Here is a 25,865-nt window from a genome sequence, read left to right on the forward strand (position 1 = left end):
CTACATTTTTCTTGCCTGGCTTTGTTATCAGGCTAATACTGACATTGTGAAAGAGTTTGAAAGTAATTCATCTTCCTCAACTTTTTTGAAGTGTTAAGAAGAATTGGTATTAGTTCTCTAAATGTTTGTTAAAATTCAGCCACAAAAAACATCAGGTCCTGAGCTTTTCTTTGATGAGAGACTTTAATTAGTGTTCCAATTTCCTTACTCCTTATTGGCCCATTCAGATTTTCTATTTCTTCATAATTCAGTCATGGTAGGTTGTACGTGTCTAAGAATTTACTCATATCATCTAGGTTATCCAATTTGTTTGCCTATAATTATTTCTAATAGTCTCTTATGATCCTTTATATTTCTTTGATATCAGTTGTAAAGTCTCCTTTCTCTACTTTTGATTTTATTTATTTCAGCCTTTTCTCTTCTTAACTAATCTAGCTGAATGTTTGTCAATTTAGTTTGTCTTTTCAAAAAATCAACTCAATTTCATTGAACTTTTCTATTGTTTTTTAGTGTCTATTTCATTTATTTCTATTGTGATCTTTATTATTTCCTTCCTTCTACTAACTTTGGGATTAAATCATTCTTGTTTTTCAGTTTCCATGAAGTGCAACATTAGGTTAATATCATTTTTTTGGATGTAGGTGTTATGGCCATAAACTTTCCTGCTTTTGCTGCATTCTAGAAGTTTTGGTATGTTATGTTTCTATTTACCTTTGTCTCAGGAAATTTTCATTTTTCCTTTTAATTTCTTTATTAATGGATTGGTTGCAGAGGAGAATATATTTTAATTTCCATGTATTTATGAATTTTTTGAAGTTTCTCTTGTTATTGATTTCTAGTTTTATAACATTGTGGTCAGAATTGATATTTGATATGATTTCAGTCTTCTTGAATTTGTTAAGACTTGTTTTGTGGTCTAATATATGATCTATCCTGGATAATGGTTTGTATGTGATTGAGTAAACGTCTATTCTAAAGCTATTAGTTGGAATGCTCTGTACATATCTGTTTAGGTCAATTTGGTCTAGAGTGTATTTAAAGCTTGATGTTCCATATTAATTTTGTCTGATTGATCTATCCATTGCTCAAAGGTCCCTTTGAAGATCCCTACTATTATTGAATTGCAGTCTCTCTCTCCCTAGATATCTATTAATATTTGCTTTATATATAAGGGCTCTTCAAAAAGTTTATGGAAAGATTTATATTATCTTTTAATTCCATTTTTTCCATGAACTTTTTGAAGTTATCTTATGCTTATGTGCACTGATGTTGGGTGCATATATATTTACATTTGGCATATCCTCTTGCTGAATTAACTCCTTTATCATTATATAATAACCTATTTTTCTCTTTGTGCAGTTTTGAACTTGGATGCTGTCTGGAAACTGGGGCTATAAGGCTGACCTGGTGCTGAGGCGAGTCTGATGAGGCATTCCTGGCTCTGGAGTTCACTGGTACAGGCTCAGTGCTGGGGTCCACAGTGATATTGAGAGCTCACTTCACTCTCTTTCCCTCATGTGAAGGATATCTCTTTCTATGCTACACTGCTTCGGCTTGAGGAAGTTCTGTGAGTAAAGTAAAACTGTTTTTCTCACCCTCTTTAATGCATCTTCTCTTATTTTTGTGCACCCAGGTGCTCTGATCACTCACTGCGATTCCTCAGTTTTTACGAGAATATTCTTGTGTATAGACTGTTGTTCAGAGTGATGTGTCTATGAGGGGACAAGTGCTACAGGATAAAATAAATAAATAAACAAATTTATTAATGTTATATATATATATATATATATATACACACACACACACACACATGTATTGTTTACAAATATATAAACAATAAATGCTATGAAAAAAATAACAAGAAAATTTAATCAAGAATGATGAGAGGACAAGTCTATTGTCGATTGGATGAATATCTAATTTGTGAGCTAACTGTCAAAAAGCAACCAATGAAATGAATATTTGAAAGCAGGTAGAAATCCCTGGAGCTGTTGTTGTACTGTAGGATTAGATAGAGAGTCAGAAAGCTGGAGTGCAGGGAGCTGGGGGAGAGTCTATATGCTGAGAAGTGATCAAAGAGCAACCACTTCATCTAGTTCTTTGTAGAATAAACTAAGAAATTTAGTTTTGATTCCAGTTGTAGTAAATTGTTTCAAGCAGGCAAGTATCCATATTTGATTTATTTATGACATATATTCAGAAAAGCATTCTTGCTTTTGTGTGGAAAATGGATTGTGAGGCAAATATTTGGAAGCAGAAAGACTAGTGTTTAGGCTGATTCTGGCTAGAAATAAAGGCTTAAAATGAGATGGTGGCAATGATCTTTGCCAGAGAAGATTATATGTGGAAAACTATTGAACAAGTGGAATCTACAGGAATTGTGTACAGAGTATGTATAAAGGAATCTATATGCCTTATTGATTTGTGGCTTGAATTATTGGATGAAATGTAGCATGATGTACTGTGACAGAAAAGGCAAAAGGAGGAGAAGGTCCGATATTTATTTGAGAGGGTAGAGTGAAAGAGGTGATAGAATCATTTTATGGAATTGTGTTTTGCTTACACACTGGAAATCTAAGTAAGACATCTATAGATCATTTGGATACAGAGAAGCAACCTGCTTTGGTAGAAAAACGTGCATTTGTAATCAGACTAAGATTTGAACCATGGCTTTAGTTTACCAGCTGTGAAACCTTAAGCAACTTAAATTCTCTGACCCTCACTATTCTTTTTTATTTGAGGGATTAATACCAAAATATTAGGCTGACTTGAGGTTTATGGAGTTATGGATTATATAGTGTTTTACCTATAGTTGGCATTTGGGAGCTCTTTTATAACAATCATTATTATATGTGGTCTGTATACTGGAAAGGAAAAGTGTAGAGATTATTTGGAAAGTTACTGACTTTTTTCAACTCGTGGTTTGTACAAGATATAATTTAAAAATTAAGAAAAAAACTATATTACAGAAGAAAAGACAGACATAGAATGGAGCAAGTGATTGGTGGCAGTGAAGTTAATACTGAGAAGGAAAGAAATCTCAAAAAGGAAGAATTGAGAAAAAAATAAAAGAAATGGGACAGAGAAGTGCCCTGGAAAATAAGAGAGGAAGTATTTTGAGAAGGAAACTATAGATAATTGTTGCAGAGAAGATAAAAAAGGAATAGAAATGTGTCAGAGGAATATAATAATAATGGTAGTCATTAATGACCTTGTCAAGGGTGGTTTCACTGGGGACAAAAGCATTCGTGGGCAAGGGACACTTCTCACTCAAAGAAATGTAAAAATAAAATAACATGGACATATTTAGTTGAAATCGGTATTTGCACAAAGTTGAAATAAATATTTTCTGATGAAGGATGCAAGGTCATGTACTTGGAATGAGAGTGAAAGTTTTTTGTTATGGAATTTGATGGGAGAGATGATATTTGTAATAACAATTGAGGGTAGCAACCTCTCCTAAATCACATTTTAATAAGAGCAGTAAAAATCCCAAAATATCTGTTGTAAAACAATTGCTTACATTATAAAAAGAAATTGCCATTATATTCTTAAGTCATTATCAATAAGAATATGACACTAAGGCAAATTAAAATCATAATATTAAAACTAAGTATAATTTAACATCTTCTGTATACACTAAATTGTGCTTCTTACATTTTTACTAGAAATGATCTAAGTTAGAAAGGAACACTATTTTTATGTATTTCTTATCCAGAAGACATGCTGATTTTTTAATTGGTGTACAAGGAATTGTTAGGTTAAATGATTATGTTCAATTAAGCATAATAAATATAATTAATGTAGTTACTGTTTTAGGTTCTTGAGTTAATAGTGCCATTAAATGCTGTTGTTTTTATTGTGCTAGTGATTATTGTTTTAAGAGAATAACAAACAGAGATAACAGGATAGCTGGAAATTGGACTACTCTTTTATAGCAAGTTTTGTGTATATATATTTTTTCTGTCATTTTAACATAAATTAAGCACATTATGCAATGATATCTTTCTAAGTTATTATATTAACCACTTTGAAACATTTCATATCTATTTAGAAAGAGTAGTTTTGAAATTGAAGTATGGATACTAAGTTATACTTGGAAGATGAGTATACATGACGTTTAATTACCTAAAATAATAAAACTATTCATTTAGTTTACATACAAATTAGTTAAGGATTTTAACATGCCAATTTTTTTAAATAAGGTAATTTTTCCTAATTAAAAGTTTTAATATTTTACTTCTATGTAAAAACAATTTCCATAATATTAGCCATCAATAAAATTACACAATAAAGTTTCAATAATAATTATAATTTTTTTCTCTATCTACTTGTTCTACAAAATATATTAAAGAATATTTAAATACTGACACATTAGAATCCTTTTTATATTTATAAGTAGTGCTCTAAAGAGCACATGATCTACATTTCTTGAATTATTTGCAGTATAAAGAGCATAATTGAATAAAACATTTCTAAAATAATTTAGAATTCTGTCATTGATTCTAAGATGTATTGTATTACATCAGTGAATGTGAAGGAATTCTTATTAAAATTTACTTTGTATGCAATTTCACATTTTAGTCATGAACATGAATAATTTCATGTATTTTCTGTCATTTTTAGTCATACAAACCTGAAAATCATTTAGTATCTATTGTGTGAGTTGACTGATATTTCCTACTTACAAATATTCTGAAAGAATAAGATATCCCACATATATTTATTTATTTACTTTAAAAAATAATTTTAACACAATTATTTTAGTAGTAAGCATTGGTAATTTCCCCCCCAAGAATGTATTTTTCTTGATGTTTAAATTTTATGAGTGATGTCTTAGCCAGTTTCAAACTTCATCTGAAAAGTGGAGATGACTACTTTTCCCTGGATAGGATGTTGAAAATGTGTCTGGAGTTCCAGTTTGTCAACTACATATATCTTTCCCTATCAGAAAGAAGATGCTATTTTTTACGGTTCTCTTTCAGCAAGATACTAAAATAGATGTGAGAAATGTTAATTCAAAAGAGTTTGGTGTAGTCAAAAGTCTTAAAAACAGTTAGAAACACTAAAAAACATTTAATTTGGTTTTGTCTTCAATATCCTTTCATATAAAATTAAATAGTTGGGCCAATATGTGTTTTTAAGAATATGCTCTTTTATCTCTCTGGGCAGGGCCACTCCATTTGGTTGTGCACTATGTGAAAACAAAGGTGCCAATGGCAACCTAATGTGCTCACAGAAACTTGGTTCTGGGTGTAATCCAAAGATGTGTAGGGGATAGGTCTAAGTAATAAGTTGAACCCCCAATTTTCAGATTCAATCAAAGCAGCTCTGCTTCTAAATGTTATATTAGATTGTAATTACTGATTCCTTGAATTTACTTACTTGTAAAACCCATCTAGGCCTTTTTCTGTTTACATGTATAGAAGAATTAAAATTATAGATTCAATTTTTTATTGTTTAGTACTATTCAGGTCTTTATTTTTTCTTGAATACATTTTGGAAAGTTATATTCTATCATAAACTTTTTCATTTTTTTCTATTTAAAATTTCTTTAATAGGAGTTTGTTTACTTTTTCTCATCTTTTTAATACCTGTATCTATAGCTATTTTTGTGTTTTAATTGATAATGCTATATATTTGTTTGTTTTCTTTAGATTTTTGTTTGATGTTGTTAGAGATTTGTCTCTTTTATTAGTGTCTTAAAAAATGCAACTTTTTGTCTTGTTGAACTGATTTACTATATTCACTATGGTATTATTAACTCATTAGTGACCACTACAGAGTATCTATCATTCAAAAGGTATTGAACAGCCAAGTAGAAAAAATGACTCAACTACTGGACAGTTAAATAAGCAAGTGAACAAAATGACTCAACTAGTTACTGGCCACATGGTGGTATATTGGCTACTTTGGGAACCTTGTATCCTGACAGAGTAAGTGGTTTGTTCTTAAAGGAATAAACACCTATTCCGGATATGGGTTTGCCTTTCCTACACATAGAGTCTCAGTCAGTATCACTTCTGGGGTTTACAGCAAGCTTTATACATAGGCATGAGATCCCACATACTACAGAATCTGACAGAGGGACCCATTTCACAGAAAAGGAGGTACAGATGTGGGCCAGTGACCATGGGACCCATCAATAGCATTTTTTTTTTAACAATACAGAAGTTGATGGCCTGGTAGAGTAATCCGATGGCCTACTAAAGTAGAGCTGATATACCATCTCAGAAGTTGTGTGCCATCTAGGATGCAGTATGTATACTGAATTAAAGACTGCCATTTTATGCTGTGTCCATGACAGGAATAATATATGAGTCTGAGAACTAAGAGGTAGAAGCAGTTGTGATGGTTAATTTTATGTCATATTTATTGGGCCACAGTCCCCAGATATTTGGTTAAACATTACTCTGGATATTCTGTGGGTATATTTAAGACTGACCTCCTCCAAATAATAGAGAATTCTGCTAGCAGATGGACTTTGGACTTCATCTGAAACATCACCCCTTTTGGTTCACCAACAAACTGCCTTTGGGCTTGAATTGCAATGTTTTCCTGAGTTTTTGGCCTGGAAGCCTCTTCCCTTAGATTTTGGACTTGTCAAGCCTCCAAAATTGCATGAATCATTTTTTAAAAATAAATCTTTCTCTTTTGCTCTCTCTCTAAACATCCTAATGATTCTGGTTGTCTGGAGAATACTGACTAATATGGTAAGCATGGCCCAGTTACCATCATCCAAATTATCTACTGGCAGAATCTGAGTTCTCATCTCCATAGCCTTAGTCCCTGAAGATTTAGAGGTCTTGATCCCAAAGGGGTTGCACTATTGCCAGGGGACACACCCATGGTCCCATTAAACTTCAAGCTATAGCTATTACCAAGGTACTTTTGAAGACAGATGTTCAGGAACCAGAAGGCAAAGAGAAGAATCACCATCCTAACAACAGTACTTCAATTAGCAAGAAGTAGAGCTACTTTTACACAGTGACAAAGAGAGGAGCATGTAGGAAACTCAGTTTATTCACATGGATATTTTATTCCCTGTATCAAGCCTGATTATATGATATCCATGTCCAGAATCAGGAAGCTCACACCACCTTGAGGAAAGCAGCCACTTATCTGCAAACTGGGTAAAGCTCTTACTTCTATAAATTTGAATTGCTTAGACTTCTTTGTATTCATAGCTCACTGATGCCTTTAAAACTATATGATTTTAAAAATTTATCAATTTCCTTTTTCTTAGTTATTATTGCAGGAGTGATTGTCAGCTGAAACATTTACATCCAACTGATGTAGAATTCTTATACCCTATTTTTACTGCCTTTATGTACTTCAAAGGTATTTTTGAAAACTGCATGGCTTCTTTTTTCTGGAAAGATGGCTAACTAGAGGTGGTCAGCCCTTGCCTCTGATGGAAGGAAAGTTCAGACAAGTAGATAATCACCTGTAGTTCAGACAAACAAGTAGATAATCACCTGTAGAGTGGCTAGTAGAAAACGATGGAATCCAGCAAAACAGGAAAGCACCCCAAGATACGATAACTCAAGCCTGCAACATAGAAAGACAGAGAAAGCACCTGACCAAGACCAGTGTGGATACTGGAAAGATCCTGCACTGCTGTGACAAGTAAGGTGGGAGGTGGGGTCTATAGCAGATGTTCCCGCTGCAGATGCCTTCAAATCAGGCAGCAAAGTAACTGCACACCCCTTGTGGACCTTGAGCCAAGTGCAGGAAGCTGCTAGTAGTCCACATGACTGCATTTTTCAAGGAGGGAAGCACATACTAAGTCCTCCCCACCATGCCCCAGTCCATGGCTACCACTGGACATTACCATTTTGAAACAAGAGCCAGGGAATTCACAGCTGTGCCCACCCAGTGGGACCACCCACCCCAGTGGAGAGCATGGGGGGAGCACACCAGCCACCTGGATCCATGCCCACTCCTGGTAGCTCAGAGCTCTGCCCAACCCAGCCATACCTCATCACCCTGGTGGAGAGTGAGTAGGAGTATGCCAGTTGCCTGAATCCATGTCCACCTTCCCCAGGAGGTCAGAGCTCCACCAGTCACTGCGGGCCTGCCCACCTCAGCAGACAGAGTGCAGGGCCACCTGGGTCCACTTTCACTTTTCCCAGGAGGTCACAGTCCTGCCTTACCCAGCAAAACCATCCACCCAAGTAGAGAGTTTGAGGGAGTGTAGAAGATGCTTGGATCCATGCCCACCTTCTCCTGGGAGATCAGAATACCACCCACCCATTGGGCCTGCTCACTCCAATGGAGAGGGTGCAAGGAGTGAGCTGGCACCTACTACAGTGCTCACCCAGAACCAAACCTGTAATGCTCAACAAAGTTATCAATACAGAACCCTTCTACAAGTAAGAGTCTCTCCCTTCAAGATCTATAACAAAAATTAAAAGAATTGACTAAACCAACAGATGCCCAGACTTTGACACTGAGATATGAGAAACATGAAAAGACAGAGAACATGACATCCCCCAAAGAAGACAATAAGTCTCCAATACCAGACACCAAACAACAGGAAGCTGGCAAAATGCCGAAATAAGAAGCCCAAATGGCAATCTTAGAGAAACTCAACAGGATACAAGAAAAAAAAATAGATAGAAATCACAATGGAGTCAAAATACAACAAATCCAAAAATAATCCAGGACATGTATGAGAAATTCAACAAAGAGATAGGAACCCTAACGATGAACTAAGCAGAAATTTTGGAACTGAAGAATTCATTCAGTGAAATAAAAAATACAACTGAGAGCTTAAGCAACAGGCTAGAACAAGTGGAAGAAATAATCTCTGATCTAAAAAACAAGCTTTTTAAATTAATCCAGTTGGACCAACAGAAAAAATCATATGAAAAATGAAGGAAGCCTACAAGATCTATAGGACAACCTCAAACATACAAACATCCATATTACGGGTGTAAAAGAAGAGGAAGAAAAAAGAGATAGACACTAATACCATACCAGGAGAGAACCTGAATACCCCACTCTCAACATTGGACAGATCATCTAGGCAAAAAATCAACAAAGAAACACAAGATCTAAACATCACTTTAGACTAATTGGAATTGACAAATATCTACAGAACGTTTCATCAAACAACCTCAGAATATTCATTCTTCTCATCAGCACATGGAACAATCTCCAGGATAGACCACATCTTAGGTCACAAATCAAGTGTCAACAAATTCAAAAATTGGAATTTTATTTGTATTTTTTCAGACAACAATGGAATAACACTAGGAATCAATAACAAATGGAACTCTGAAAACCATTCAAATACATGGGAATTAAACCATATTTTAAAATGACATATGGGTTCAAGATGAAATTAAAGAGGAAATCAAAAAATTTATTGAAAATAATGACACAGCATACCAAAACCTGTGGGATACTGAAAAAGCAGTACTAAAGGAGAAATTTATTGCATTAAATGCTTATTACAGAAGAATGGAAAGATGGCAAATAAACATCATAACACTTCACCTTAAAGAACTAGAAAAACAAGAACAATACAAACCCAAAGTTAGTAGATGGAAAGAAATAACTAAGATCAGAGCAGAACTAAATGGAAGAGAACCCCCCCCCCCAAATGATACAGAAGATCAATGGAACAAAAATTCTTTTTTGAGAAGATAAGTAAATTGACAAGCCATTAGTGAGGTCAACAAAAAATAGAGGACACAAATAACAAAAATTAGAAATGAAAGAGGTGATATTACCACCAATACCTCAGAAAGATGATGAATCATTACAGACCACTGTAAACAACTATACACCAAGAAATTTGAAAATATGGAGGAAATGGATAAATTTATGGACACACACAAACTACCAAGACTGGGCCAAGAAGACATAGAAAACATGAACAGAACAATAACAACCAAAGAGTTTGAAGCTGTAATCAGCAGTCTACTAACAAAGAAAAACCCAAGACCAGAAGGCTTCACTGCAGAATTCTACCAAAACTTTAAAGAATTAGAAGAATTAATACCAATTCTCTACAAACTATTCTAAAAAATTCAAACAGAAGACATTCTCTCAAACTCATTCTATGAGGCAAACATCACACTGATACCAAAACCACACAAAGACACAATGAAAAAATAAAACTACAGGCCAATATCTTTGATGAAAATAGATACAAAAATCTTATCAATAAAATACTAGCTAATAGAATATGACAATACATACATAAAATTATACACCATGATAAAGTGGGATTCATCCCAGGGATGCAAGGTTGGTTCAAAATATGCAAATCAATAAGTTTAATTGATAGAGTTTGGATGTGATGTCCCCACAAAAGATGTGGAAATTTGATCTCCAATGTGGCAGTGCTGGAAACTGATTGAGTCATGCGGAAGGATCCCTCAAGAATGGATTAATGCTCTCCCTAGGTGGGGGTTTAATGAGTGAGTTCTCACTCTGCTTGTTCCCATGAGAGCTGGTTGTTTAAAAGGCCCTGGCACCTCCTCTCTCTCTCTCTCTCTCTCTCTCTCTCACTTGTGCTTCCTATCACCATGTGATCTGCTTGGACCCGTTGGCTGCCTGCTGATTTCCATCGTGAGTAGAAGCTGCCTGCAGCCCATGCCAGATGCAGCTTTCCCAGAATTGTAAGCCAAATAAATCTCTGTTCTTTATAAATTACCCAGTTTCAGGTATTTCTGTTATAGCAACACAAACAGACCTGTTATAGCAACACAAATACCCAGTTTCAGGTATTTCTGTTATAGCAACACAAACAGACTAATACAGTAATACACCACATCAACAAATTGAAAGACAAATACCATATGATCATCTATACAGATGCTGAAAAAGCATTTGGCAAAATTCAACAGGAGCTTGATAAAGACTCTCTATAAATCAGGTATAGAAGAAAGTATCTCACCACAATTAAAGCCATATATGACAAACCCACTGCCAATATCATCTGGAATGGGAAAATGTTCAAAGCTTTTCCCTTTAGAACAGGATCAAGACAAAGATGCCCACTCTCACCACTCCTATTCAACATAGTATTGGAAGTACTAACCAGAGCAATCAGGGAAGAAAAGGAAATAAAAGGCATCGAGACTGGAAAAGAAGAATTCAAACTGTTCCTGTTTGTAGATGATATGATCCTGTATATATAAAGCAGCCTAAAAGACTCTACAAAAACACTCTTAGAATTGAGAGATGATTTCAGCAAAGTTGCAATGAACAAAATCAACACACAAAAATCAGTACCATTTCTGTATTCCAACAACGAATAGCAAAAAAATAAATCAAGAAAGCTTACCCATTTAAAACTGTCACCAAAAAAATACAATACCTAGGAATAAAGTTAACCAAAGATGTGAAAAATCTCTACAATGAGAACTACAAACCATTGTTGAGAAAAATTAAAAAGGACACAAGAATATGGAAATATATCACATGCTTTTGTTTTGGAAGAATTAACATTGTGAAAATGTCCATACTACCAAAGTGGTCTATAGATTCAATGCAATCCCCATCAAAATTCCAATGACATTCTTCTCAGAAATGGAAAAAACAATTCTAACTTACATGTGAAATAACAAGACTATGAATATCCATAGCAATACTGAGCAAAAAAATAAGGCAGGAGGCATAACACTACCTGAATTTAAACTATACTACAGAGCTGAAGTAACCAAAATAGCATGGTACTGGAATAAAAACCGGCACACAGACCAATGGAACAGAATAGAGAATTATAAATCAACACATACACCTATAGCCATCTGATCTCCAACAAAGGCATGAAGCCTACACACTGGGGAAGAGACTGACTCTTCAGTAAATGGTGCTGGGAAAATTGGACATTCATATGTAGAAGAATGAATCTCTCACTGTATCTCTCACTGTATACCAAAATCAACTCAAAATGGATTAAGGAATTAAATATATGTACAGAAACAATAAAACTCAAAGAAAACTGAGGGAAACACTTCAGGAAGTTAGGTTGGGTACAGACTTTATGAATATGACTCCAAAAGCACAAGCAACCAAAGGAAAAATAAACAAATGGAATTATATCAAACTAAAACGTTTCTGCACAGCAAAAGAAAATTTAGAAAGTGAAAAGACAACAAACAGAGTGGGAGAAAATACTTACAAAATGTACATCTGACAAAGGATTAATTTCCAGAATATACAAGGAACTCAACAGCAAAAAAATTAATAATCCAATTAAAAAATGGGCAAAGGAGCTGAAGAAGCATTTCTCAAAGGAAGATATAAGAATGACCAACAGACACATGAGAAAATGTCCAACATCACTCAGCATTTGGGTCATGCAAATCAAAAGCATTTTGAAATACCATCTCCAGTTAGGATGGCTAATATCCAAAAGACTGAGAATGAGAAATGCTGGTGAGGTTGTGGAGGAAAAGGAATCCTAAATGCCCATCATCAGATGAGTGGATAAGGAAAATGGGGTATATCTACACAATGGAATACTACTCTGCTATTAAAAAAAAAAAAGAAATACTACCATTTGCAGCAACATAAATGGACTTAGAGAAAATTATATTAATTGAAATAAATGAGGCAAAGAAAGACAAATACCACATGTCCTCACTTATTTGTAGAAACTATAAAAATAAATAAATATACAAATAAATAAATGGGGATGGGTGAAAAAAAGAAGACACACAATCACAAGAATTCCTTGAACTTGTTAAGACAAGTGAACAAAGCGAACAGATATGATGTTGATGAGGGGGAGGGGGAAAAGGGAAGAGGAAAAGTGGAGTTGGTAAACGGACGTGAAAATCAACTACATTATAAATTAATAAATTAAAATTAAAAATAAATGAATAAAAAAATAAAATAAAGGGAAGAAAAAGAAAATGGCATTGAAAGCTTATTTAATGAGATAATAGCCAAAAAAAAAAAAAAAAAAATCCCAAGTATTGGGTGTAATACAGTCTCCCAGATCCAAGGAGCTCAAAAATCCCCAAACAGATTTAACTGAAAAATATTCCCCCAAACACACATAATAGCCAAATTGTCAAAAATCAAAGACAAAGAAAAGAATTCTAAAAACAAGAGTAAAGCATCAAATAACCTATATGGGAACCCTTGTCAGACAAACAGCAGACTTCTCAACAGAAACCTTACAAGGCCAGGAAAGAGTGGGATGAAATATTTAAAGTGCTTATAAACGCACACAGACAAAAAACAAACAAACAAAAACTTAAAATAAACTGCCATCCAAGAACTATACCCAACAAAGACATCCTTCAGAAACAAAGGACAAATAATATGTTTCCCAGACAAACCAAAACTGTGGGAATTCATGACCACAAGACCAGTCCTACAAGCAATCATTAAAGGAGTCCTACATCTGAAATGAAAAGAGCAATTACTATTATTACGCATACATGGGAAAGAATAAAAACCACTAGCAGAGACAATATACCAGTGAGAAAGGAAAGAAAATGTATTTTCTCATAATGAAAAAACACCAAACAGCAAAGACATACACTAAAAGGGAAAGAAAGGAACAAAAGAAACAACCATAAAAAAATTAATGAAATTGCAAAAGTAAGGTCATACATTTCAATAACAACCCTGAATATAAATGGATTAAATTTTCCACTTAAAGATATAGACAGCTTGAATGGATTAAAAAACGAGACTGAACTATATGCTGTTGGCAAGAAACTCACTTCACCAATAAAAACACAGACAGACTAATAGTGAAGGGATGGTAAAAGATATTCCACTCAAATGAACACCATAACCAACAAGGAGTTGCCATACTTACATCTGATAAAATAGACATTAAATCAAAACCTATACAAAGAGATAAAGGACGTTATATAATGATAAAAGGATCAATTCATCAAGAAGATTTAAAAATCATAAATGTATACACACTCAATATTGGACCACCCAGATATATAAAGTAAATGTTATTGTATCTGAAGGAAGAGATAAACCCCAATTCAATAATTGTTGGAAATTTTAAAATACCTCTCTCAGTATTGGACAGATTATGTAGACAAAAAATTAGCAAATAAATATTGGATTTAAACAGCATTTTAGACCAAATGGACTTGAAAGACGTTTGCAGAACATTTCATTGATCAACTGAATATGACAGAATATACAGAAGAATATACATGCTTCTCATCAGCACATGGATCATTCTCCAGGATAATCCACATATTGAGTCTCAACAAATCTAAAAAGATTAAAATCCTGTGAAGTATTTTTTCAGATCACAATGTGATAAAACTAGAAATCAACAACATACAAAACTTTAGAAACTATACAAATACATGGAAATTAAGCAACATGTTCCTGAATGACCAATGAGCCAAAGAAGAAATAAAGCAGGAAACCAAAAAGTTCCTTGAAACAAATGAAAATACAAGCATATCTCACCAAAAGCTATGGGATACTGCAAAACCAGTACTAAGAGGGAAGATTACTGCAATCAGTGCTTAGATCAAAAATGTTGAAAGAACCCAAATAAAGAATCTAGTGTTATGTCTCAAATAACTAGAAAAAACAAGAACAATTCAAGCCCCAAATGAATAGTTGGAAAGAAATATTAAAGACTGGCGTGGTCCATGCCATGGCGGGGTCTTGAAAAGAATAGCTTGGGCTGCCCTTTCTGAGTTGGCAAGGCCCCGGAAGGAGAGCTGCTGGCAGGGCCACAGCTACCAGCACTTGCTTTCATTGTAAACATCTCTGCCTTGGCACAGTGGTGCTGCTTTCACTTTCTCTTTTGAAGTTTTAGTCAGCGTGGCAGTTTCCTGAGTTCCCAAAAGATGCAAAAATGACACACAAATAGTTGTTGTCATAAAATTAGATTATCCCACAAAAGATTCAGGAAGATTGAGCAATTCCAAATTGTCCCTTTTGAGTCAATTTATCAAACCAATGGATGTTTTAAAAACACCTTATGAATAGCCATGAGCAATTGTTTTTACCAAAGAAATTAATAAACAATAGAAATCCCCATCCTCTTCCCACCATCTGGGTAAATGGTTATACGGATTATAAAATGGGGTAAGGAAAAATTTGGTACCCTCCTAGGGGATGTCCTAAATATGACTTAAGTTGGCAAACGTTATTTACAGGGGATTACATTAATGGTAAGAGAATGGTTGGAATAATGGAAAAAGAAACTATAAAAAGAATTAAGTTTATGAAAAAGTATGTGTAGAAACCCTGTTACTCATTGGCATCCTAAGTTAAACAAAAACATCTTAGTAAGATATTGGGACAAAAACATATGATGCACAACTTTCCCTCCTAAAAATAAAGATGGAATTTAGAATCCACCTGGTTTCATGAGGGATGGTGCTGTGCACTTTGACACTTTACATTGGGCCACACAGCTGCTATATTAAGTACATGCATGATAAAGCTGTTCAAATGTCCTTTATTCCTTTTCCAAATGAACAATAGGTTCATGCCTATAGAAATATGAGAATCATTAAATCAAAGTTAAAAATATATATAAGGTTTGTTTAACACTTTGTAACCACAGTCTCTGGCACCTCAATTTTGAGTCAGACATATAATTTGTGCTTGTTGGTAGTCATAAGTTTAAGGTTAATACGAGGGCAAGAAGAAAAGAAACACAATGGTGAAAAATGTCAAGAACAGCGAGTCATGGACTAATCAACCACAACAGATATAATCACCAGAAAGAACTGGCTGACCACCGACTTTTATTTAACCTTGTGAATTATTAATTTTATGAGAATTGATGTAATTTTAAGAAAAGTTTCCGTTTAACTATTGGTTTAATAATTTTAAAGGTTTATGTAGTTAAAATGCCCACATTAACCCCCCCCCACCACCATGTTGTGTAACAAATAAAAATGCTGTTTCCAGTCTGAAGGCTGCTTCAGCTGCTTTAGCTGCTTCAGAGGAACCGAGGTCTCTGCCTGTGTTTTTTATTTTCGCCGCTTCCTCATCCCTCTTTCAAGGACCCCCAACTCGACTGGAGCTTGTCTCCGGCAAAAGCCCAGAGCAGAACTAAATAAATGGAGCCAAAAAAAATATAAAAGAACTGAAATAAAAAGTTGTGTTTTTTTGAGAAGATAAAATTGACAAAACTTGAAAAGACCAATAATGAGTAATAACATTGAAGCAGTAATCAACAGTCTCCCAACAAAGAAAATCTCAGGACCACATGGTTTCATTGCTGAGTTCTACCCAAATTTTAAAGAAGATTTAATACTAATTCCTCTCAAACTATTCTAAAAAATCAAAGCATAGGGTATTCTCCCAAACTCATTCTATGATGGAAGAATCATAATATTGAAAACCAGACAAAAAAAAAAGAAAAAAAGAAAACTACAGGCAAATACCCTTGATAAACTTAGTTACAAAAATCTTAACAAACTACAAACAGTATCGCCCAGCACATCAAAAAGATTATACAGCATGATGAAGTGTGATTCATCCTAAAGATACAAGGATGGTTCAACATATGCAAAACAATAAACATTATACAACATACCAACAGAATGAGACAAAAACCATATGATCATCTCAATAGATGCAGAAAAAGTATTTGAAATTCAAAATCCCTAAAAATTCTCAACAAATTAGGTATGGAAGGAAAATATCTGAACAGAAAATAGCCATATATGACAAACCCATCATCCTGAATGGGAAAAGTTGAAAGCTTTTTCTCTAAGAACAGGAACACAAGGATGCTCACTATCACCACTCCTATTTAACATATTACTGAAAGTTCTAGACAGAGTGATTAATCAAGAGAAAAAAATAAAGGGCATCAAAATTGGAAAAGACAAAGTCAAATTGTCCCTGTTTGCAGATGACATAATCTTATACGTAGAAAAACTTAAAGACTCCACCAAAAAACTCTTTGAGCTATTAAACAAATTTGGTGAAGTTGTGGGATACATAATTAATATACAAAAGTCACTCGTATTTCTATACTTGAACAGCAAATTAACAGGAAAAAAATCAAGAAAGTAATTCCATTTATATTAGTTACCAAAAAATAAAATACTCAGGAATAAATATAACCAAGGAGATGAAAGATATATATGATGAAAACTACAAAAACTGTTGGAAAAAATTAAATAGGACACATACAAAATGGAAAGACATTCCATGTTCCTTGATTGGTATAACTAACGTTTTGAAAATGTTCATATTACCCAACGCTATTGACAATTCATCACAATCCCTGTCAAATTATCAGTGGTATTCTTCACAGAAATAGAAAAACTAATCCTAACATTAATATAGAATAACAAAAGACCTTCAATAGCTGAAGCAATCCTGAGCAAAAAGAGTAAAGGAGGAGCCATTACACTTTGTTCATTCTATGAAGTTATAGTAACCAAAACAGCACAGTACTGGAACAAAAACAGACACTCAAAAAAATGCAACAGAATAGAAAGCCCAGAAATAAACCCACATAGTTACAACCAGTTGATCTTTGATAAAGGCATTAAAAACATACTTTGGGAAAAGGACAGTTTCTTCAGTAAATGGTGTGGGTAAAATTAGATATACTCATGAAGAAGAAGGAAACTAGACTCTTGTCTCTCACCATATGCAAAAATCAACTCAAAATGGATTAAAGACTTAAATGTAACATTTGAAACTATAAATCTTCTAGAATAAAACACATGGGAAATGCTCCAGGACATAAGACTAAGCAAAGACTTTATAAATAAGATCCCAAAGCACATGTAACAACAGTAAAAATAAACAAATGAGATTTTATCAAACTAAAAATTTCTGCACAGCCAAAGACACAATCAACAGAGTGCCAAAACGACCTATAGAATGGGAGAAAACATTTGCAAATGATGCATCTGACAAAGGGCTAATTTCCAGAATACACAAGGAACTCAAACAACTCAATAGTATAAACACCAAATGATCTAATTAAAAGTAGCAGAGAGACCTGAATAGACGTTTCTCAAAGGAAGACATACTAATGGCTATACAGTATATGAAAAAATACGTTACATCAATAATCATCAGGGAAATGCAAGTAAAAAACACACTGAGATACCATCTCATCTCAGTTGGGCCAGCTTTTATCCAAAAGACAGAAAATAACAAATGCTGGCAAGGATCTGGAGAAAAGTCAACCCTTACACATGGTTGGTGGGATTGTAAATTAGTACAGCCATTATGGAAAACATTATGGAGGGTTCCTAAACTACAGATAGAACTACAATATGAGCCAGCAATCCCACTGGGTACATACCCAGAGGAACAGAAAGCATCCTGTTGAAGTGATTCCTGAAACCCCATGTTTATTGATGTCCTGTGCACAATAGGCAAGATATGGAACCAGCCCAAATGCCCATTGACAGATGAAGGGATAGAGAAATGTGGTATGTATGCACTATTAAATACTACTTAGCCATAAAAAAGAATGAAATTCTGCCATTTGCAGCAACATGTATGAGCTTTGAGAAAATCATGTTAAGTGAAACATGCCAGACACAGAAAGAGAAATACTTCATGTTCTCACTCATATGTGGGAGTTTAAAATAGAGAACAAAATAAAACAAAACAAAACAACAAAAGCCCAAATAAATAACAATAAGTTGATCTGTTAAAGGAGAGAGAAGAACTGTGGTTATTAAAGAAGGCAAAGGAGAGGGGAGAGGGATGAGAGTGAGAGGCTTGTTAATAAATGCAAAGTACAGCGAGTTAAGAAAAATAAGCCCTATTGGAGTTCAGTTGACCCAGAAAGCTATAATCAGTAATGATCTACTCATGTAAACAAACGATTAGGAGGGGAGATCAAATATGCAGAACACAGATAAATGATTAATTTTTGCAATTATGAATAGGCTGATTACCCTGAATAGATCAGCACGCAAAGTATACATATATTGAAACATAACTCTGTACCCCATAAATATGTATAATCAATATGTTTCAATAAAAATTTTAAAAACCTGCATGCATTTGTCTCAGACCAATTTAGCCCATTTCCATGTATTGTAGGTACTAATATATTTAAATCACTTTTCTTATTTTCTTTTTGGTTTTCTTTTTCCAATTTTATTTTATTTTACTTTATTCTTTTTTAGCTTTATTTAGATCTGATTGAAGATTTTCTCCCTTTGATTTTTCTTCCTACTGGTGTAAAACATATATTTTCTGCTTTACTTCTTCAAGGCTGTTAGTCCACATTATTATTAATATTTTTAACATGTGTATTTAACATGTATTTTAAATAATATTTTAACGTATATTTGTATATAGCTTGAAATCTAAAGTTACTTAATTTTTCCACTTGCCATGCAAAAAGAAAAAAATAACAATAATTTAGAATTGCTACCTTCCCAATATACACTGGGAAATACATTGTACTATTGTCTCTATACGAGGGAATTTAAGATGATTATATGCATGCTGATTATGTTTAAGTATGCTCTACTTTTTAATATATAAAACATCTTTAATTGTTCCAGTTTCTGATAGATAAGGTCAGTGCATTTGTGTTTCTATGATTTAGATGTTTTATTCTCAACATATTTTTATTCCATTTTCTTGAGTCTTCCATCATCTCTCCTGAGAAATCAATTGTCTTTTAGTACTCTTCACAATTTTAGAAAATATTTTTTGCTGTGGCTGCTGTATGGCTTTTTTAAAAATTGCTTTTATTTTTGCTGTTTAACTATGGTTTAACATTTAAATAATTATCCATGAATTTCTTTTTACTTTTTCTACTTAAAGTTCTTCAGACTTTCTTAATCTGAAGAATGGTGACTTTTATTAATTGACCCTACCCAGTTTTAAAAAATCCATTATTAGAAACCCTTTTACATAGAACTTGTATTTTCTCATTTTTTCAACATGAAAAAATTGTAATCTCTATTATGTATTTCTCTTATACTTATTTCTCTGTGCTGTATTCTGTGTAATGTCTGTTTTCATTTTCAATTTTAATTTATTTTCAGTTTTGCCCAACCTGATGTTTAACACCATCATTATTTAACAAGTGGTGAGTGTGGTTGTATGTGTGTGCATGTATGTACTGCTTCTAAAATTTCCATTTGGCTGAATATCAAGACTAACTAACCATTTATAGTAGTACAAGGCTCTTGATTTATACTTTTTCTTAATTTTATTTATTTAAACATATAAACATGATTATTTTGCATTGTTTTAAAATTCAAGTATATTTTAGTTTGAAAGTGCTTGTCAGTTTGGTTCTGTCATTAATTGTTTCAGTTGACTTTTTTTCGTAGATGTTTTTTCTCTCTGTGTTCTATAATTTTTGATTGTGATTTTTCATTGCTGTACCTCTGTGTAGGGTAATTCTTGAGGCTGAATTGCATGTTTTCCTGGGAAGAATTGTGCTTGATGTTGGCAGGCTCCTGGGAGCACTGCAAACCCAGTTCCTCTTAAATTGTATTAAAAACCTTTATGTAGCACTGTAAATTCAGACTTCAATCTGTTACCAAATGGTTGTTAGGCCCCCCCCCCCTTTTTTTTCTGTTACCAAATCGTTGTTATACTTGTCTTGTCTTTTTTTTTTTTTACCCTCATCAAGTAAGAGAGCAGGTTTAGAGTTTTCTTTGTGGTCTGTTTCCATTTGGTGTAGGTTTACTTCTTTTCTTCATTTTTTCCTTACCTTTTCCCACTTATTTATCTTATTCTAAAATTAGCTTTGTGTTTGATATTCTCCAATGCAACCCTCTACCATTATAAGACTCTAATCTTAAATGAAAGAGATTTAGTACCTCATTTCTATTTATTCCCTGATGGTAGCTGGAAACTTCATTGCTTAATAGCATTTATAGAACCACATTACATTATCTTCCTTGGCTTCTGTTAATTCTCTCCAGACCTACTCATCTAGAAGCATATTAAATTATTTTAGCCAGCATTTTATATTTCATATAATCAGTTTTTCATATCAGATATCATCCAGATAAAGAGTTCTGATGCTATAAAAGTTTTAATGCCTCCGGCATATATAATTTTAATGTTTTTTCTAATTTCTTACAATTTATGATGCTTTCATTATTTTGTAACTAGTTATTAATATATAATTAATTGTACATGGTATAAAAGAAATACTTTAGGAATTCAAGTCTACATAAATAGCAAAACAAAAACCACTTTCTTATAGTCAACCTAAATTATTAATGTGTGGATTCATTCACTATAAATGTTTGCTTCCCTCATCTTCACCCAGCTTACCCATAAAAAGAAGTATGGGTTTTTCTTACTCTGGAAGACTGCCTTACAATTTTGGCTCTGAGATAAAAAATATATCTCAAATAGAACAATAACTCTTTAATCTGATGTCTTAACTATAAACATAAAACTGATTCTAATTATTCTATTGAGCCTTGGTAATAATATTTATTATTTACTTCGATATGTTCAAATTTGGATATTTTCTGAAAAAATCATGACATGATCTATGTAAAATTTCAAGACATTGTGTGAATTTTAATGAAAAGACCATCAAAAAGTCTATTATTAACTTAAAAAATCTTAATTATTGATCCCTATATTAAATCCAATTAAATTTGCATAATATTATGTCATAATGGCTTTGCAATATTACATTTTATAAATTACCCAAACAATATATCAGAATTGATTTATGAGGAAATTGGCCTACAGTAAGAATAACATATATGATGCTAAGATCTCCGCCAGTTTTTTTCTAACGTCTCAATTTTTCTTTTTTTTCACTTTGTTTCTATTCCTTCCTTCCTCTGTTTTCATCTCTCTCTATTTTTTTTCCTGTCTCTGTCTTCAATCTTAGTACTCTCACTTGTTAGGTAATAATTTTCCTACCTCAAACTCCTTTTTCTGAACTGCAAAAATTCATTCTCCACCATTATAATCCAATACAACATGTAGGCTAACAATACTTCATGGTGACATCAAATTTTTCATCATTCAATGTTATAAGTCTACCAAGACTTACCTCAAGACAAATTATATACTTCTAATCCTAACCTGTAAAACACTCATGGCTTGAGTTCAAAATGTATTTTCCAAACAACTGAATTAATTGTTTTCTTTATCTCAGGCCTATACCCATAGATGTGCTTTATAAATTATTATTAAATACAACTGCTGAATGCTCTACCTATCTTCCCCATTGCAGTTACCAATATTTGCCTAATGCTAATACAAAAACAGGGAACCAATTATTTACTTTAAACTAATATTTAAATAGCACTTTATAATTTATAAAACAATTTCAATTGTATTATTTCAACTTCGTAGGGGAAGAGGTAGAATTATCTACATTTTCTAAATGGAGATATTGACACTCAGAAAGATTAAATGACTGACTTAATAAAATATGATAACATAGAATTCCAAAGTTTATTGGAGACATATTTACCTAGAACACTTGTTGGCCTGCATTACGTGATTAATAGATTCTTGCTGCATGAATAAAATAATAAGACAGAGGTAAGTTTATAGCAAAACTCTTGATTGCTAGATATGTGATTTTGCACAATTTCCTCAAGCATTCTGACATTCAATTTCATTGTCTAAAAATCGAAAATAATAGTGTTTTTTTTGAAACAATTGCTATGAACTTTGACTAGAATAACATATGACATAGTGAAGAGTAGGCACTAAACTCCTTTAGCTTTCTTTCTGTTTTATCTAAAGAGTCATGGTTTGTTTTTGGTGTTACAGGACATAAAACAATATGCAAAATTCTGTATTTTTATCCTTCATCTAAACCAGATACTTTACTTCTGTGCTACCTTCTCTTTTATCTCAGCAAAAATGTGTTACTTATTACCTTCGAAGTGGAGAAATACAAAGTTTGGAGGCTTTGGTGGTAAATAGGCTATATCTGCATTTTTACAGGTTATAAATATTTATTTAATTTCCATTTACATAAAATGGCTATGACAAATTAATTCTAATGCTTATTTTAAAATTCAATTAAAAATTAAAACTTATCTCAAAAATTAGCCTATTTAATAGACATATAAAACATCTGCACTACCCAGTAATTTTATTCCTAAACAGAATTCGAGAGAGAATTACAAGAAAAAATAAACTGTAGCGGTGATTCCTCCATAAGATACAACCAGTAGACTATTGAGATTTCTCCAGAAGATTTATGCCTCCACCATGACCGCTAGCATCTACTGAAACACACCTTGTTCTGGGAAGCTAAAATATTTGAGTTTATATAGAAGTACCACTACAGTGCAAAAATCCTACTCTTTTGTTTGATCCTGCCCATCATTTTGAACTTTTAGATATTTCTACATATTTATTATTATTATTATTATTATTATTTATTATTATCACCTTAAACACAGATTTAATTTCAAAATTAGATCCATACTAAACAGTTGAAATCTCTTCTTAATCATTTCCTTTCTAGTTTGGGTTTGTGAAAGCTGACCCTGGCTCATGTTGTGTAAGAAGTATCCTTTCTCATCTGTCTAGGCTGAGTTGATTTTCTGCACATCATTGGTTAGATTGTACAGCTTAAACATACCCTTGCCTATGTCCCTGGTTGGGTATCTAGTGCCAAATCCGAGAATTGTCTACATCTCACAATCGTGCACTAATTAATTTATTTTTAACAATTAACTCATTAATAGTCCTGGCTAAATCTGATCTTTGTTATGTATCCTCAAGCATTTCTTAAGTACCATACGTATATCCTTGCATATGATATTGAATTGCCTGGGCTGAGAAAGGCACTCTTTAATCTTTTATTTAATGCTTATTATGTATTGGCTAGACACTGGAGATACAGAAATCAAGAAGATATTGTTCATTCCTGAAAGTGCTAATAAATAGCAAACCCTTGAAGTCTTTTTATTTTCATAGTTTGATGCCTTAAGTGTTTAGGTATAAATACAAATGTTCAGACATGATTGTGATTTTTATAACAAAGACAGGCCATGCACCATCAAGAAATTTCCTATTAACTAAAATATTTACAATAGAAATAAATTATTTTCACAAATAACCCAAGAACTCAAATGAACTATACTTTTGGTGAGGTTATGATTCCATAAATGATTTATTCTCTTGCAGCTGCATTAAGATAAAGTTAATCCGCACTACTGATAAACTAAGGGTTTAACTTTCTTTATTATTATTTTTTTTTCCTTTTTGTCTTTTTTCGTGTCCGGCAACGGATCGCAACCCTCAGTGTCGCGCCCGTACTGGACTGGACCGGGACCGGCAACGGGATCGCAATCCTCGGTGTTGCGCCCGCACCTCGCTCAGCCAGTGAGCGGGAACCGGTCTGTATGTGGGATCCGAACCCTCGGCGGGAGCGCCGCCGCCCTCTCAAGCGGCGCACTGTAGCAGTGCGCCACAGGGCCGGCCCTTAACTTTCTTAATAGAAAAAGACTCGAAGAGTTTAATATTGTGAACTCACTAAGGAAAATATCCAAGTAATGCTTAAGACTATAATAGATTGAAATAAAAGGAAAGTCAAGTTTGTCTTAAAAATCAAACATTTTAACACTTTATGTCACTAACAGAACTCAGTCAACTACTTTTCTGATGGCACTACTAAATTTCTCTTTGAAGTTAAAAAAAAAAATATTCCCAAGGTACTATTTCTAGAGAAACTAGTTACAATGATATAAAGTGGGATTTCCAAAAAAATATTATTGAGCAAGGCTAGTTCATTGAACACAGGCCTACTCATATAAAACATCTCAATTACATGAATTTTTATGTTGCTTTTCTTGGAGCCAAAAAGTTCTTTTACTTTGGGATCCTAAATTATGGGCTGTGCCATGCCACCCTCATCTTTGGATAGAGGTGCTGAAAATGATTTATTAGTTATCTAGTGCCAAGAAAAAGGAGCTCATCTAATAATCTTTATTATTGCCAAGACAGTTTGAGAGGTACATTTTTCTCTTATCTTCATCTTCTGCCTCTTACTTACTATTTCTGTACCTTCTATATCTAAACAGCTTTCTATTCAACGTTCTCCATACATTTCTCAGTAAGTAACTCAAACTAAATATTAAACTGAACCAAACATCATTTGCTTGTTAGTTAGGTTTTGCTGTGATAACAAACTATCTTATTTTCACAATAAATTATAACAACTAACATTTCTTGCCTACATTTCATGATGGCCATAGGTCAATTGTGTCTCTGCTAAGCTTGCCTGGGCTCCACATATCTTCTAATTCTGAGATACAGGTTGAAGAACAAACATTATCTTGGGACATGGTGTTCTTGTGGCAGAAGATAGGCATGCAGGTGCCCAAGCCATATTGCACAGTCACATTTATACTTTTTGCCTGAATGAGGTGATGTAAACTTCATATCTGCTCACATTTTCTTGGTCAAAACTTGTCCTTTGGCTATGCTCAAAATCAATAAAATTGGTCTTATATTCCTTTTCCAGGGCAATGACACAACAATGTGTTGGAATGCACAACCTTATTGCAGAGAGAAAGAATGAACAACTGGGAGCATCAGTTCAATCTACCACAAAGTCTCCAACCTGATTCTTTTCTTAAATTATCCATGTTGTTTATCATACCTTTGATCACCCTACATTAAAGTTGACAATCGTCCTGAAGTCCTGTTTATTCCTCACCAAACACAATTAATTGTCCACCAAGAATTTCATGATGCCATCTCTTCAATATCTCTCAAGTATTCTCCAATGTTTCTTCATTATATTGCTACCACCTACCAGGCCTTTTATGATATTGACCCTGCTTAGGACTTCAGCAAATGTTTCCAACTTTACCACTTTTCTATGCTGCACCGCTCTTTTTCACATTGTACCTTCACTTTGAAGTTTCCTTCTTTCCCTTGTTTATTCAGTGAGTGTTTCCTCTTATAGGTGCTGGTATAATATCATATCT

At 33.5% G+C, this 25,865-nt stretch overlaps 1 long non-coding RNA gene across 1 annotated transcript; it reads left to right on the forward strand.

Annotated features, from left to right (window-relative positions):
* Nucleotides 1-605: 605 nt before the first annotated feature.
* Nucleotides 606-25,541, forward strand: LOC103596593. Its single transcript, XR_551060.1, has 3 exons — nucleotides 606-690; nucleotides 1,360-1,567; nucleotides 25,397-25,541. It is a non-coding gene; the product is annotated as an uncharacterized LOC103596593 (long non-coding RNA).
* The last annotated feature ends 324 nt before the right edge of the window (nucleotides 25,542-25,865 follow it).

This window comes from Galeopterus variegatus, unplaced genomic scaffold (assembly GCF_000696425.1).
Source record: "Galeopterus variegatus unplaced genomic scaffold, G_variegatus-3.0.2 Scaffold2049, whole genome shotgun sequence".
Lineage (NCBI taxonomy): Eukaryota > Metazoa > Chordata > Mammalia > Dermoptera > Cynocephalidae > Galeopterus > Galeopterus variegatus.